Genomic DNA, 13,888 nt, shown 5'->3' on the forward strand with positions numbered 1-13,888 from the left:
CTGTGGATCTCCACCGTGCAGACCCCCTCCCCTGGGAGCTTTGGGAACCAGCAGGACCTGCGTGGGTATTGCTGGCCCAGTGATAGGATACTTCCTCGATCATCGTCATCATCAACACCATTGAGAGGTCGCAACTCATGTGGGAAAACCCTACAATCCCATCCAAACAGAAGCCTGGATCTTCAGAAACTGAGGCCAAAGGCAGCACTTTTCTAGGAAAACCACTTTGCAGCTGAGCCCAGGTGCAGTGGTTGAAGTCTGATGTGTTCCAGCGAAATGGAAGCAACACCTCTGAAACCCCAACCACATTTTTATGGTTGGTGACAGCCAGGGCGGATTCTAGGCCCATGGGGATTCTAGGAGAAGGGTGCCACGGTGCCTAGGTGGCAGCCAGCTCCCTCCTCCTCAGCACACACTTCCCCAGGTGCGTGTGTAACCGAGACCTAACAAATGAGACCTCAGACCTTGTAATCTACCCACAACCAGTACCAGGGGCCCCACTATTCCAGGACAGCAGTCAGCTTGGGGGAGGGGGGGGAATGGGCCTTGAGGGCAGAAGCGTCTCATTCACAGGACACAGAGATTAGAAAAACATTAGATTATGCGGTAAGCGAAGCAAGTGTGCTCATCCTGTAGGGGTCTGCATGTGGGCTGGGGTCGGGAGGCCGCGGGAAAGTCTTCCCCTACGCTGCGTGGTTGTTCCACGCACTTTTCTCGATAGCGGGGAGGACTGCGTGAGCAGGTTGAGACCCAGGAGGCCCACGAATCCCTACGGCCGCATCTTTCCAAGATGTCCTTCCGCAGTCCAGTGGAAGAACACCTCAAATTCGAAACCAACACCCACCAAAGTCAGCACAGCGCTAGGCGCCTGGGATGCAAAGAGGAATCAGATAAGCCCTCTTTCACCCGGGCCCCCCTAGGGACACTTATGGAGGCTTAAACCTGTGCAGACACTCCAGGTGCCAAGGGCTTTATCAACAAGAGCCCATTTTAACCTCACCAAAACCTGTGGGGCAGCTTCTCCCTTCTACAGGGGAAGCATTAAAAGCTTACATAGGGTTCCTAAAGTTGCACAGGTGGCAAAGGACGGACTTGGGAGTCGCAGCCTGGTCTCCCTGACCCCATGGCCCACGTTCCTAGCCATTACCCTATTTTGTCTGCCAGACTAAAGGAAAATGGGACAACAAAAATATAGAACGTGCCTACCTGACACTGAGGATAACAAATGAGATGTGTGCCTGAAGTCCCCAGAGTAGTTCCTGGAACAGAGAAAGCTCTCAACAGAGGATATCTGTCATTGTCATTAGGCCCTCGATTTTCTTTTGAAGTGATAAGATCTATCTTTTTTTTTTAATTTTTTATTTTTTATAAACATATATTTTTATCCCCAGGGGTACAGGTCTATGAATCACCAGGTTTACACACTTCACAGCACTCACCAAAGCACATACCCTCCCCAATGTCCATAATCCCACCCCCTTCTCCCAACCTCCCTCCCCCCAGCAACCCTCAGTTTGTTTTGTGAGATTAAGAGTCACTTATGGTTTGTCTCCCTCCCAATTCCATCTTGTTTCATTGATGATAAGATCTATCTTATAAGTTTCACCAAGTGATACTTTGTTGCAGGGACTTCGTGGGCTCATAGAGGAGGGGGCATCTGAATGGGGTCTCCAGATGTGAGTAAGTGTTAGGTGGTGGAGAGCAGGAACGAGCTGATCCAGCATGTAAATGGGAGAAGCACAGAGTTGCGAACAGCAGCCTGCTTGGGCTGGAGCTGAGAGAGACCCAAGACAGGAAAACAGAAGACAGGACCGGCCTCTGTTAGTGCTGGTCCCCTCCCCGAAGGCGCAGGCAAGGCCATCTACTGGTCTCTTCGGTGGCAAGTCGGGACAGACAGCAAGCTAGGAGCTAGAGGACAGTGCCCAGCCTGCAGGCGGCTGGATGACCAGCTGTGCCTGATCTCCGGTCTCAGGGACAAGAGAGTCATAATCCCTGCCAACCTCAGCACTTGGCAAGGCCATTGCGAGGGACATAGTCCACCACAAGGCTCACCGTGTGTGAGACAGGACTTGTCACCTGGACTGGGTACATTGTACGCATGGGAGGCCTGACTAGTTCACCTGCACTCGAGTTTTTCCCCCCACCTCATTCATTCCTCTGTGCACTCATTCATCTGATAAATGTGTACTGAGCACTTACTTACTACCCAACCTGCCTCTTGCCTCCAGGCGTTCAGCCCTGAACTTGCCGCGGACTGCCCTCAGGTCACTTACAGTCTCATGGGGAGACACAGCAGTCAACGGGGTGTGTGGCAGGACCTGGGCTCAGCGCTATGGCACCTGTGGGCTGCGTGGTGGTAAGCGGGACCCTTCCTCAGATTTCAGGGGTTGGGGAGGACTTTCTGGTAGAGATTTTCCAAGATGAGTGGGAGTTAGCCCAGTGGAAGGCAATGGGTAGGGGAATGTTCCACGCGCAGGGAGCTGCGGGGCGTCCCAGATACTGAAACGTACGGTCCACTGAGAAAAGTCCAACCTTGCTGTAACTCGTGGGGAACAAGCATGTGTAGTCCAGCCCAGTAAGCGTTTGATGTGGGGGTGGGGGCAGCGGAGTCTGGGAGGGAGGGAGGAAGGAACTCCTCCGAAATGGTTCGGGAGAAGCCAGAAGCACACCTCCTCTTTAAAAATGGGTACCGGGGCAGGTGGGCGGCTCAGTCAGTTAGGTGTCTGACTTCGGGTCGTGATCTCAGGGACGCGGGACTCAACCCCTCTGCTCATGCCTCTGCTCCTCCCCTGCTCATGCTCTCTCTCTCTATCTCTTTCTCAAGTAAATACATAAAGTCTTTAAAAATGAAATAAAATAAAATAAAGAATGGGTATCTCTGCTTGTTAATGACTTCCCAGTTATTCACAGCACTCTGTGGTTTTCCAGAGCCTTCCACAACCCGTTTAAATGGCCCTTGTCACATACAAGGGAGTTTGGTCAAGATGGGCCCTCAGCTTCAATGCTGATACCTGGAAGACCCCATAACTTGAACCTGGGCCTTCCTCCTGGGTGGTCTGGTCCTGAGAATCCCTAATAAGTTTACCTGACTCCCTGTGGTTCACCAAGCATGCCTGCCTCCCGCGGTCCACGTTGCCTGACTGTGTTAGTGTCTCCAGCCTCAAAGGAAGAAAACGCCAGCCCCCTGGTCAGCAAGGGGGCTGATCAGAATCATCTGCATTCTGTGAACAGGGCAGCCTGTGGCGGGGAGAGACAGGGCCTGTGCGTGTGTGTTGGGGCGGGGGGGGGGGGGTACGGATAACACAAAGGACAGGTAAAATGAAACCAAGAGGTCTCTAGCATCATTTCCCTGTAGATAGGAGGCTTTGGAGTCTGGACTCTTCCTTTGTAACACCCATATTAGAGTGGTTATGAAAATGAGATCATTGAAGCCACCCTACTTACAAGGGGGGAGACACTTGCTCAGGACCCCTGAGGACAGACGAGACAACTGGAGACAAGGAAACAGATCACTTGTGAAGAGGGTATCACCCACGTCTGGAAGCTGAAGGGATTCCTTATCAGACCTGGTTTCGTCCACTCTTAGGTGTGGCCCGACAAGGTTGATCTAGACCACCAGGGAGCATGGCACTTAGAAGAGCAATGATCCGTGAAATCTGCCCGCCGATTACTTCTGTCAGCCAGGTTCTGCTGGACTGTCGCCTGCCCGTTCCTTCGTGTCTTGCCCATAGTACTCTCACGCCAGAAGAGCCGAGTCGACTATTTACTGCAGAGACCGAATGGCCTACTAAGCCTAACAGATTTAATGCAGAACGGTTTGCCAACCCCTGAATTAGAGCAACCCCAGTCCCCCAGGGGCTGCCTCATTAGGTGGTGAGCTCCCCATCTCTTGTAGTCTTCAAGCAAAAGCTGAGACCTGTTAAGCGGTGACGTTGCAAAGTGCCCACATGACCTTTAAAGTCCCTTTGAAAGGCTAAGAGTCCAGTTATGGTAAGACAGTAAGAGACACTTAATGACTCAAATGACTCAGTTACTCATTCAAACTTCTTTGTTGCCCGCTGATCCCAAAAGTCACAACCATTGATAAGCCATCCCGCTTCTGAGCTGCCTCAGTAGGGCCACATGGGGTAAGGTCTCCATCACCAGACTGAAGCCTGTCAAAGAGAGTGATAGCTTCCTCAGTCTGTTTCATCCGTGATAGACGATGTGCAAATTCAGGCAGTCCCAAGGGTGAACGTGTGCGGAAAACCTTTTTACACCCAAGCCTCTCCCGCTGGGAGAGACGCACTCACGTGCCAATTCATTGATGAATCACTGCGACGATCGTTTCCGGGCCACCAGCATGCCACGAGGCTCACACATTACCGTGTTACACGAAGGGGTTAGCTGCGGTATAAGCTAACTTAGCTGCATTCGCCTTCTGTCGGGGTCTCTGGGGATGTCATTCAGCAAACTCAGCGCCAGACCTTGAAGAGCTGGTGGCTGAGGCCCCAGCTAGCTCGGCCAGAGTGAGAGAAGAATCTGTCACATCCCAAAGGCAGCGAGAGACTTAACTCAGCCAGGTGCATTTATCCAGCAGGACAACATTGCTGCTCAGCGCTATTAACAGAAATGTGTTTTCTTTCCAAGCAGCGTTGCAAAGAAAAGCAAAATGGTCTCTTCCCAGAAAAATGAAAGTTGGTGGCCATTTCTCCATCTTTTTTTTCTCAGCAGACTGGATGCAAACAGGTTCTGTGTCCCCACCCTTGACTGTCTCACAAACACCACGATGGGAACACAGGGTAATGTTCCCATGCAGTAATCCACAGCCCGCGAGCAGAAGCAAAGATTTTCCAGCCCCAAAAGGAGAGCATCCCCTAATGAACAGCACCAGCAAGGCCACATTGATTCAATACTCTTCTGAGTGCCTGAGTGGAGGACTGTGTCCCCTATCCTAAGTGGCCGGGTCCAGCTCACGCCACGGTGAATTCCAGGTATTGCTTTCCCCGAAGCCATCATTGCTTGGAGCTTTTTTTCCTTTCCCCTATCAGAGTGTGATGACAGCAGTGACAAGCCCATTTTACATTTTTACATTTCCTATTTTTCTTGTTGCTGCTTTTGTCTCCAAGTGACAGATAATCAAGGTATTTGGTTGCAGGTTGCCCTTGGCAGGATTCCCCTGCTGACAGACACCCCTGAGAGTTTTACTCCTGAGAAGCAGTCGAATGTTATTCAGACCCTGATGCATCCGTCCTCAGCCACTTAATCATGCTCAAAGCTTATTTCAACCAAAGTTAGGCTAGCTCTCCAGCTAGGGGGCATCTTGGTGTTACTCTGTGTTTATGCAGCATGTAAGAAGATCACGCAGAATGCCAGGGACTTCCACCTGGAGGTAAACAAGGCAGCATCCTGCGAAATGTTCTAAATGTTTCATGCCTTCAGGGGGATCCACAAAGCCCATTATTCCATGGTTTTCCGGTCCCATTTGCAGTGTGCGATCTGGATCCTCTAACGTCTGTGCTCACACCTCTGGTCTCAGGCTCTCATCCAGACCACAGAGCACCTAACCCTTCTCTGGGCTTTATTTTTGCCATCTCTCTCAGCCATAGCTTGAATGGTGTTGAATTCTTAAATCAGAGTTAATTGCTCTGTGTGTGTGTGTGTGTGTGTGTGTTTTAACAACTTACAATGCAAGGGGGCAAGGGAATACTAACCTGGTCCCCAGTTAATTACAAATGGAATGATTCTTAGATATTTTATTGATAATTACCTGGCGTCAGCATGCTTGGTTTCGGCTCCCAAGGTAAAACTTGGCAAGTATTATTAAATTAATCACTCTGTGTACATCCAAGTACACATGACCTTATTCCAAGGATTAATATTAATGTAGTAATTCAATTCTGCCGAGAACTTCCCATAAAACAGACATTTCCCTGAAATTACTAAAAATGCGAAGGTTTTTGAAGTCAATCATTCTCCCTTAGTCTCAACTATCCATAATGTTAATTGCTTTAAAAACTTGACAGATATGCTCCAATGATAGCGAAGCCATGGTAATTAAGAGATTCCGTGCGGAAGAACTGATCTATGATCAGAGATCGTCTCTCGAACCTGCCCCCCACCACACACAGTCAGTTAACTGTGTCATCTGCCAAGGCTAAACAGACCGTCACACTGTCACCTCAGTCGCGAGTCAGGAATGAGGCTCTTGGCTGCAAAGAAGACAAAAGCTTCCGCACCTTGTCTTTCCTATCAGGGTCCTTGTTAAGACTCTCATTTGATCCAACAAATCAGCCAGAGCCTGATGTGTCTTGCCAGGCTCTGCGGAGAACCACGCCCAGTTTGAGGAAGCTGGTTACCTTGCCCCTGATTCCTCTAAACGAATAAATGAACAAAGAGGGAGGGGCTTTGGGTTGCTTATGAAAAGGTACCATGGGTGTGGAATTGCTGGGGGGCAGGATTCTATTGATAAGCCACCCAGGAAAATTTCCAAAGATGTTTCACTGAGTTGAGAAAACTTTAAATAGGGATCTCTAGATACACAAGTCTCTGAGGTAATGCCTTCATTATAGTCCTTGTCACGGTCATCTCTGGGAGCATGATTGGACCTGGCTCTGCTCCAGATGCTTTCCCGTGCGTTATTCCCACCTAAAATTCACAGAAACACTGCAAGTCCCTATTATTATCCCCATTTTACAGATGAAGAAGCGGCATCCCCCAAAAGCCCAAGGCTCTTTTTAATCTCCAAAAATCTAAACTTGGCTGATGAATATTTCAAACTGTTAGAAGTCATTAACTTAAAAGTAACCGTAAAATATATTTCTATCGGACCAGGTAGAGGCTATGACTAAGAAAATGCAATGCGTTCTGCCCCATCAGTGATCTAAACGCAGAACTTTCAAGAACGAATTTCTCCCTTTTCAGAGTAGCACGAGGCTCAGTGGCTGAGAGACTTAGCTTGCTGCCTTCCAAACAGCTGTTATTTTAAACTACTGTTATTTTCTACCGACCCACTCCACACACTTAGTCACTCCATACTTTGGAACAAAGGAAGAAAAGTTCTTCCCCCCTCCTGTTTGTTTTCTCTAAACCATTAAGGTCTAAGTATCAACAACCTTGTTAAAACATTGTAACCCATTAGGTTTTTAAGAGATCATGGAATATACAAGTGCAGGGGGTACCTCTCTGGTAGCTTCCCCGTCTTCTCAGGTCCTCTCAAGGGTCGCTCTAGCTGCAGTTCCTAGCAGCTCTTAGGTGATCAGAGCAACCCTGCTGCTTGCTTGGGTAGGACAGAAAAGGTAGGTGGAAATGTAGTCAGTGCAAAGGATTATGAGTTCCCCATTCCCCAGTCACGTTGTTGCCACCTTAGAAGTGAGTGACAACCTCTGCGTGTGTGAGTGTGGGTGTGCTTCCTCAAACGGGTGGAGAAGTTGTAGGAGAAGAGAGATGTAAGTGGTCACGCAGAAAGCAGCAGGCGGTGATGGGTCTTTCGCGATGACTTTGAGATAATATTCCTCCCTGGGGAAGGCAGCACAACAGGAAAGATAAAGCACTAATACAGCAAAATCTGTCCTACGGAGTTAAAAATTTGTTGGATCAGCCAAGCTTTCCCGGCAAAGCAGTACAGAATATGTTTACCCTCTTAATTTTAAGTATTACAACTAGAGAGTAACTAATAGCCAAAGGTTATAGTCTGCAGTGGGGGTTAAGTATGATGGAGGAGTAATAAAGAAAATGCAAACTTATGTTTTTTACAGCAACTTGGGAAAGGCTGCCTCAAAAAATTAGCGTCATGTTGCCCTTCTTCCCCCACCACCCCCTACACAGGATAAACTAATAAGTATTGTAAATCCAACCATAGTCCTGGACCAGGAATTTCTCTGGTGCATTGTTTTTGAGAAGCATGTACAGTCAAGGCCAACCCAAGGAGCCAAGAGGTTTAAGGCATTTGGAGACTTTATTTTTTGTCTTTTTATTTTATTTTATTTACTTATTTTCTTTGCCCTCATTCTGGAGATAAATTTCTGAGAGCAGCTCATAAAGACATGCATATTAATTCTTCTGCCATGTGACAAAGATGCACAGCTAGGAAAAGTTTGTTGGGGGTTATTTCTCCTTTTATGCATGGTTGATGGTGCTGCCAGAGGTAATGGTTACTGAACACCTACCATGAGCCTTGTAGAATCCTGGCACACCACATTTTATTTTATTCAGTCCTTCTACCAAGCCTCAATGGGAGGTGGTTCATGAACTACCCACTGTCACAGAGAAGAAAGCCAAGGGTCAGAGATGTCAAGAGCAAACCTCAAGCCTCCGGTTATCTACTGCTTCACAGCAAATTACCATATCACTCAAGGACTAAAAAGAGAACACATTTATTATTTGACAGTTAGTGTGACTCAGAAGTATGGGCATGGTCTAGCTGGACCCTCTGCTTCATAGTGTCTCACAAAGCTGTAATCAATGTATCAGCCAGGGCTAGGGGCTCATCTGAAGACTCAGTTGGAGACAGTATCTGCACCAGGCTTTTCTGCCCACTGTTGTTGGCAGAGTTTAGTTCCTTGTGGGAAGATGGACTGAGAAGCTCACTTCCTAGCTGCCTATCAGTTTGCCCCATGGACCTCTCCAGCATTGCTTCATCAACTTGTACAGGTGAAGAAAGCATTAGAGAGAGAAGACCAGAAAGATGGAAACCACAATGTTAGGTGACCTAAGCAGAGAAGTGATACCCTATAACCTTTGCTGTATTCTGCTGGTTAAAAGAAAGTCAGAGGTCCTGCCCACACTCACTCAAGAAGAGGGAATTATTCTAGGGTGTGAAGACCAGGGGGCTGGGTTACCAGGGGCATCTTTGAGTTTGCCCACCATGCCAACCATCCAATTATAGTTGCCACTAAAATAGTACCCAATATCCAAGTTTGTTCTTATGTCCCTTTCCTCTCCTCACCAGAACTTTCTTGGCCTTGGATGTTCTGCTGCAGCCACGCCTTCCTCCAAGAAACCATCTCTGGGAGCTGCACCCTTTCCTTTCCTTTCTCCCCCCAGTGAATTCCTCTGCATTGATAACAGCAGACATAGTATTCTGGTGCATACCATTTTTCTGTGTTAGCTGTTTGGTGGACCCTTACGGCACACTTTCAAGGGGCACGTGGCCTTAAAATGTGAACCACGCAATCCAGGGTTCTGCAGAGATTCCTCGGGGCTAATGTTTTGGGGAGACATGGAGGGAAGAATTCTACACTCAAAGCCCCCTTCCACATAGCTGAATAGCCACTGTCTTCTAATTTATATTAGATTTCATTGAAAGAAAGATGCCATGATGAATAGATATTTGGAAGCCATTTATCAGAGAAGTGGTGTTACAAATGATAGTTTAATTCCCCAGATAGCCAACCCCTTGTAGTATTGTTTCTTTGGGAAAATATATTTAAAAATCCAAATCTGTGGGGCAGGTGGGTGGCTTAGGGGGTTAAGCAACTGAATCTTGATTTCAGCTCAGGTCATGATCTCAAGATCATGAGACTGAGCCTCATGTCAGGCTCTTCATTGGGAGTCTGCTTGGGATTCTCACTCCCTCTCTCTCTGTTCCCCCTACTCTCTCTCTCTATCAAAAAAAAAAAAATCCAAATTTGACCCTATGTAAATAGGAAGAGCCTCAAGAGTTGCTAAGATGAAGCCCAGAAAAGGCAAAGTAATTTATTATTTTTATCTACATAAAAGAAAGCACTTCTCTGTGTGCTTTCTAGGACCTGCCTAAAATGTCCTTCTCTCCATTACCACTGTACTAGCTTTAGTTGAAACATTCAGACTTTCTCACTTGGGTGCCTGCAGCAGGCTTCTACCTGACCTCCCTGCCTCCAGTCCATCCTCCACCCTGCAGCCCAAGTGACCCTCTAAACTATGACAACCATACCATTCCCCTACTGAAACCTCTTCAACAACATCCTTCAAGACAATGGCAAAATCCCTTAATTGGCTCATGAGGCCTTTCCTGAATAGCTGCCATTCGTGGACATCTAATATCTTTTGAAAAACCTGACTATTCTTCGCTAGCTCCCACACTTGATGCCCGCATTCCCACGGCTGAGTGAAAAATAACATTAACAGTCACATTGCCATGAGGCATGTGATTTGGGTTCCTCCAACCAGATCCCTCCTGGGAGAATTGGATATGGAAGTGTTCTATGAGGCAGCAAGACCAGTCATAACGCAGGAGATGGTTTTTGTCAGGAGCAACCGTGGGGGGATCTGGAGCAGTACCCTGCCCAGGATGATTGGTGCCGAGTGGTAAGTGCTCTGGTATGTTTAGTATTAGTCATGGCTGCATAGTTGCTGACAGCATGATGTCTTAACCCTGTGGGTTTAACTAATGGAGTGGAGTCTATGATTTGTCAATAAGAATCCTGACCAATACAAGGTAATTATGTCCCAATGCTGACAAATTTCTTCAGCTTCTCTCTTGGTATTTTTCTCACACCCTCTATGCTATGATGTGACTGCATTAAAAAATATTTGGAGTTCACCAAATATTTCATTCTTTCTCTAGTTCCTGGGCTTTTCCACATCCTATTCCTTGTGACTTAGACATTCTTACCTATCCTTTAATTACTTGCATTACCCCTAATCAGTTTTTAGGTTCTTTTGTAGGTATCACTTTCCCTGGAAATTCTTTCCTGACTCACAAAGTCTGTGTTAAAGGTCCCTCTTTGACCTGTACTTCCTATGCTGCAGCACACAAATTATTGCAAGGTCATGGGCTATTAACTCATCTGCATCTGCCTCTAGATTATGGGCAAAGAATGTATTTACACTGTTCACCTTTGCCATGGATAGCTACCATTCTGCCTATGCATAACTGCACTTCCTCTTATTGAGGAATATATCTATTTAAATCAGTTAGTAAAAATGCAGCTACGATCTTTTTGCTGATGCCTACCTCCTTGGCCACAGTGATTAGTAAGATGGAAGCTTCACACAAGCTGGGCCAATCAGAGCCCTTCCTTGGGATTTTTTTTAACATGAAAGGAGAGCATGTGATCTTCAGATCCACCCAGGTTCCACAGTTTGGGAGGTAGGTGTGGGGATTTTAAGGGCCATGCTTCTTTTATTAGTCTATTGCACAACAAAATTCTAACCCAGTGACTTAAAACAACACACATTTATTATCTCACAGTTCCTGTGGTCATGAATCTGGGCAGGATTTCACCTGAAGGTTAGAACTGAGGTGTCAGCTGGTGCTCCACTCTCATCTCAAGGTTCAAATGGGAAGGATCCCCTTCCACATTTACATGGTTGTTGGCAGAACTCAGAATCTTGTAGCCTGTAGGACTGAGGGTCTTAGTTTGTGGGAACCTTTAGTTCCTACCTGGTTACTGGCTTAAGGTTGCCTTCAGTTTTTTGTCACATAAGCCTCTCCATCATGTCCATTGGTGTCATCCAATACAGCAAGGGAAAATACGCTAATGAGAAAGATGCTACAGTCTTATGTAACGTAACCACAGAAGAGACATCTCATTAACTCTGCCATATTCTGCTGGTTAGAAGCAAGTCACAGATCATGCCCACACTCAAGGGAAGTGGGAAGTTTACACAAGGTTATGTATCTTAGGGAGCTGAGATAACTGACGGTCACCTTAGACTCTGTCTGCCACACACATTCTGAATAGAATAATTCATTTTGGAATAAAGAAAAAAGAATAAAGAAAGAAGAACTGAGTGTCACAGATCCTCATTCTAATTGTTCCTTAGCCCCAGCTAATAATGCGCCATCATTATCCATTCTTCACAGAAGCTTGCGTGTTTTATCTCTGTATCAATCAAAAAGGTTCTAAATTATATACCACTGTATATTTAGTGCCTAACATAGTACCTGGAGTATAAGAAATGACCCTTAATAACATTTTATTCAATCATCAAGAGCCCTACAGCTTGTTCAAATATGTTGGTGATTTTGGGCAAAATGTTTGAAGTCACCAGATCCTAGAATATTGGTGCTTAAGTTCTTCTCGTTCAACCTGCTCATCTTACATTGGAAGAAATCAAGGTTGAGACAGAACAAGGGAATAATCTGTCTCTTATCACTCAATTAGTCATACAGTTTAGAATGAGAACAGGGTTTCTGAATCCCGACTCTGATTTTAGCCCTCCTAGGGTGAGGCAAAGCAACCAGACCCTAAGGTGAGTCAATGGGTGATTCAGGACCATGGACAGCAGGCTAACATCTACCGGCCACTCTGCATTTCTGCTTTCATTCCTGAATCCATGAATTAAGGACTGATATAAAAATACCTGGTGTACCAAGTAAAAACTTAACTGAGTGAAATTATTAGTTTTTTGTGATTTACACTTTCAATATATGTCAGAATCATATAGCTTAACCCTCTTTTGGCTATGAGTAAAATATTTTCTTTGATGCTTGTCAGACAAGGAATTTAGATTAGTTGCTATTTTTTAAAGTTTCAGTAATTCTTGATAACCAGTTTGTTTCAGAAAGAAATCAGCATTCTTGCAGTTCAATGATCTAAAAATATGCTCTAAGAAAAAAATTATTTTATAGCCTTATGCAGAATGCATGTTTTTTGCTGAATAATGTTCTTTGTTTCTGCAAAGTCATGTGCATTCCCCACTGGTTTGTCTCACATAGTTAAAATAGTTGAAATGTTTTGCTTGCTCTTTTTAATACTTGAAGGGTGTCAGCATGCATTTTGGCATAGCGGGAAATGGCTCGCCAGGGGTTTCTAAACAATATCTGCAAAAGGTAATCCCTCAAATTTGTTAGTTGTAGGAAATTGAACATAAATATTTTCAACCCAAAAATACTGCCTGATTTAAATACTTCTGAGCCTGTGGTTTTAGGGTACATTGAGAGGGAAACTGTTTTTTCAAACTTTAAAGCACCATGCAAATGTTTGTTGCCCTTGTTAGAAGTAACAGTATTATTGTGGTGGGATTTATTACTAAGACACATGGGGGAAGAAGTGATATCTTTCCTCTTTGACACACACACAAATAGGAAGCTACAAATGGAGCAAAAAATCTGGATTTGAATCTAAAGAGAGTCTGGGAAGGGACTGTTCGAGAACTTACTCAGTGGGGTTCACACTCAACTTAGTGGTGGCTGGACCCATGTCTCTGGCAGATGTCCCACACCTTGAAGCAAAAAACCATGGTATCCTTCTTTCTGTCAACCCCTTCCCCATGCCCAATGCCACACTCTCAACAGACACTTCTTATTTTGAAATGAATGCCCTTCTAAGCCAACTCACCCAAACCAAGCAGTTATGTGTGTTGGTAAAAACTGAATTTGCATTTCCCACTGAATTATACCTTGTGTCTTTCTTTCCCTTTCTTTTTGGCTTCCTGGGAAATATCCAAAGTTGTAAAACTCCAAGAGGATGCTAATTAAAAGTTAATGTAACTTACAGAGAAAATTCTTTAAATTGGGAGCAGTGAAGATGAACGATTATAAAGGAATTTGCAAAATGAGTATTTTATCACACTGTGTAGCATTAAGTTAAATGCTTTTAATGGAACTACATCTTTCAAAAGCAGAGAGCCACTGCTAGCTGGTTTTTTTTTTTTTTTTTGTACTTCAGTAAATTGAAATTGTTGACCTATATTGCTGTTCCCTGATAAGATAGATTCACCTCACTTTGTTTTGGAGGAGAAAAATGGTCTGCGTGGGGCTTATCCTGGGGCTTTATTCTTTCTCTTTCCCACTATTTTGTCAGCTCTGTAGAATGGAATCCCAAGAAGGCCACAAGATTTGTTGGCTGTCTTTGCTTGCAGTTGACCTTGGGCAAGAGATTTTATGTAAGTCTCAGTTCTTTCACCTATAAAATGGGGACCATAGGCTTGCCTCAGACTTCTTACAAAAGTTAAATAAATCTATATGAAAGCCCTTTGCAAG

Source organism: Mustela nivalis (assembly GCF_964662115.1).
Source record: "Mustela nivalis genome assembly, chromosome: 6".
Lineage (NCBI taxonomy): Eukaryota > Metazoa > Chordata > Mammalia > Carnivora > Mustelidae > Mustela > Mustela nivalis.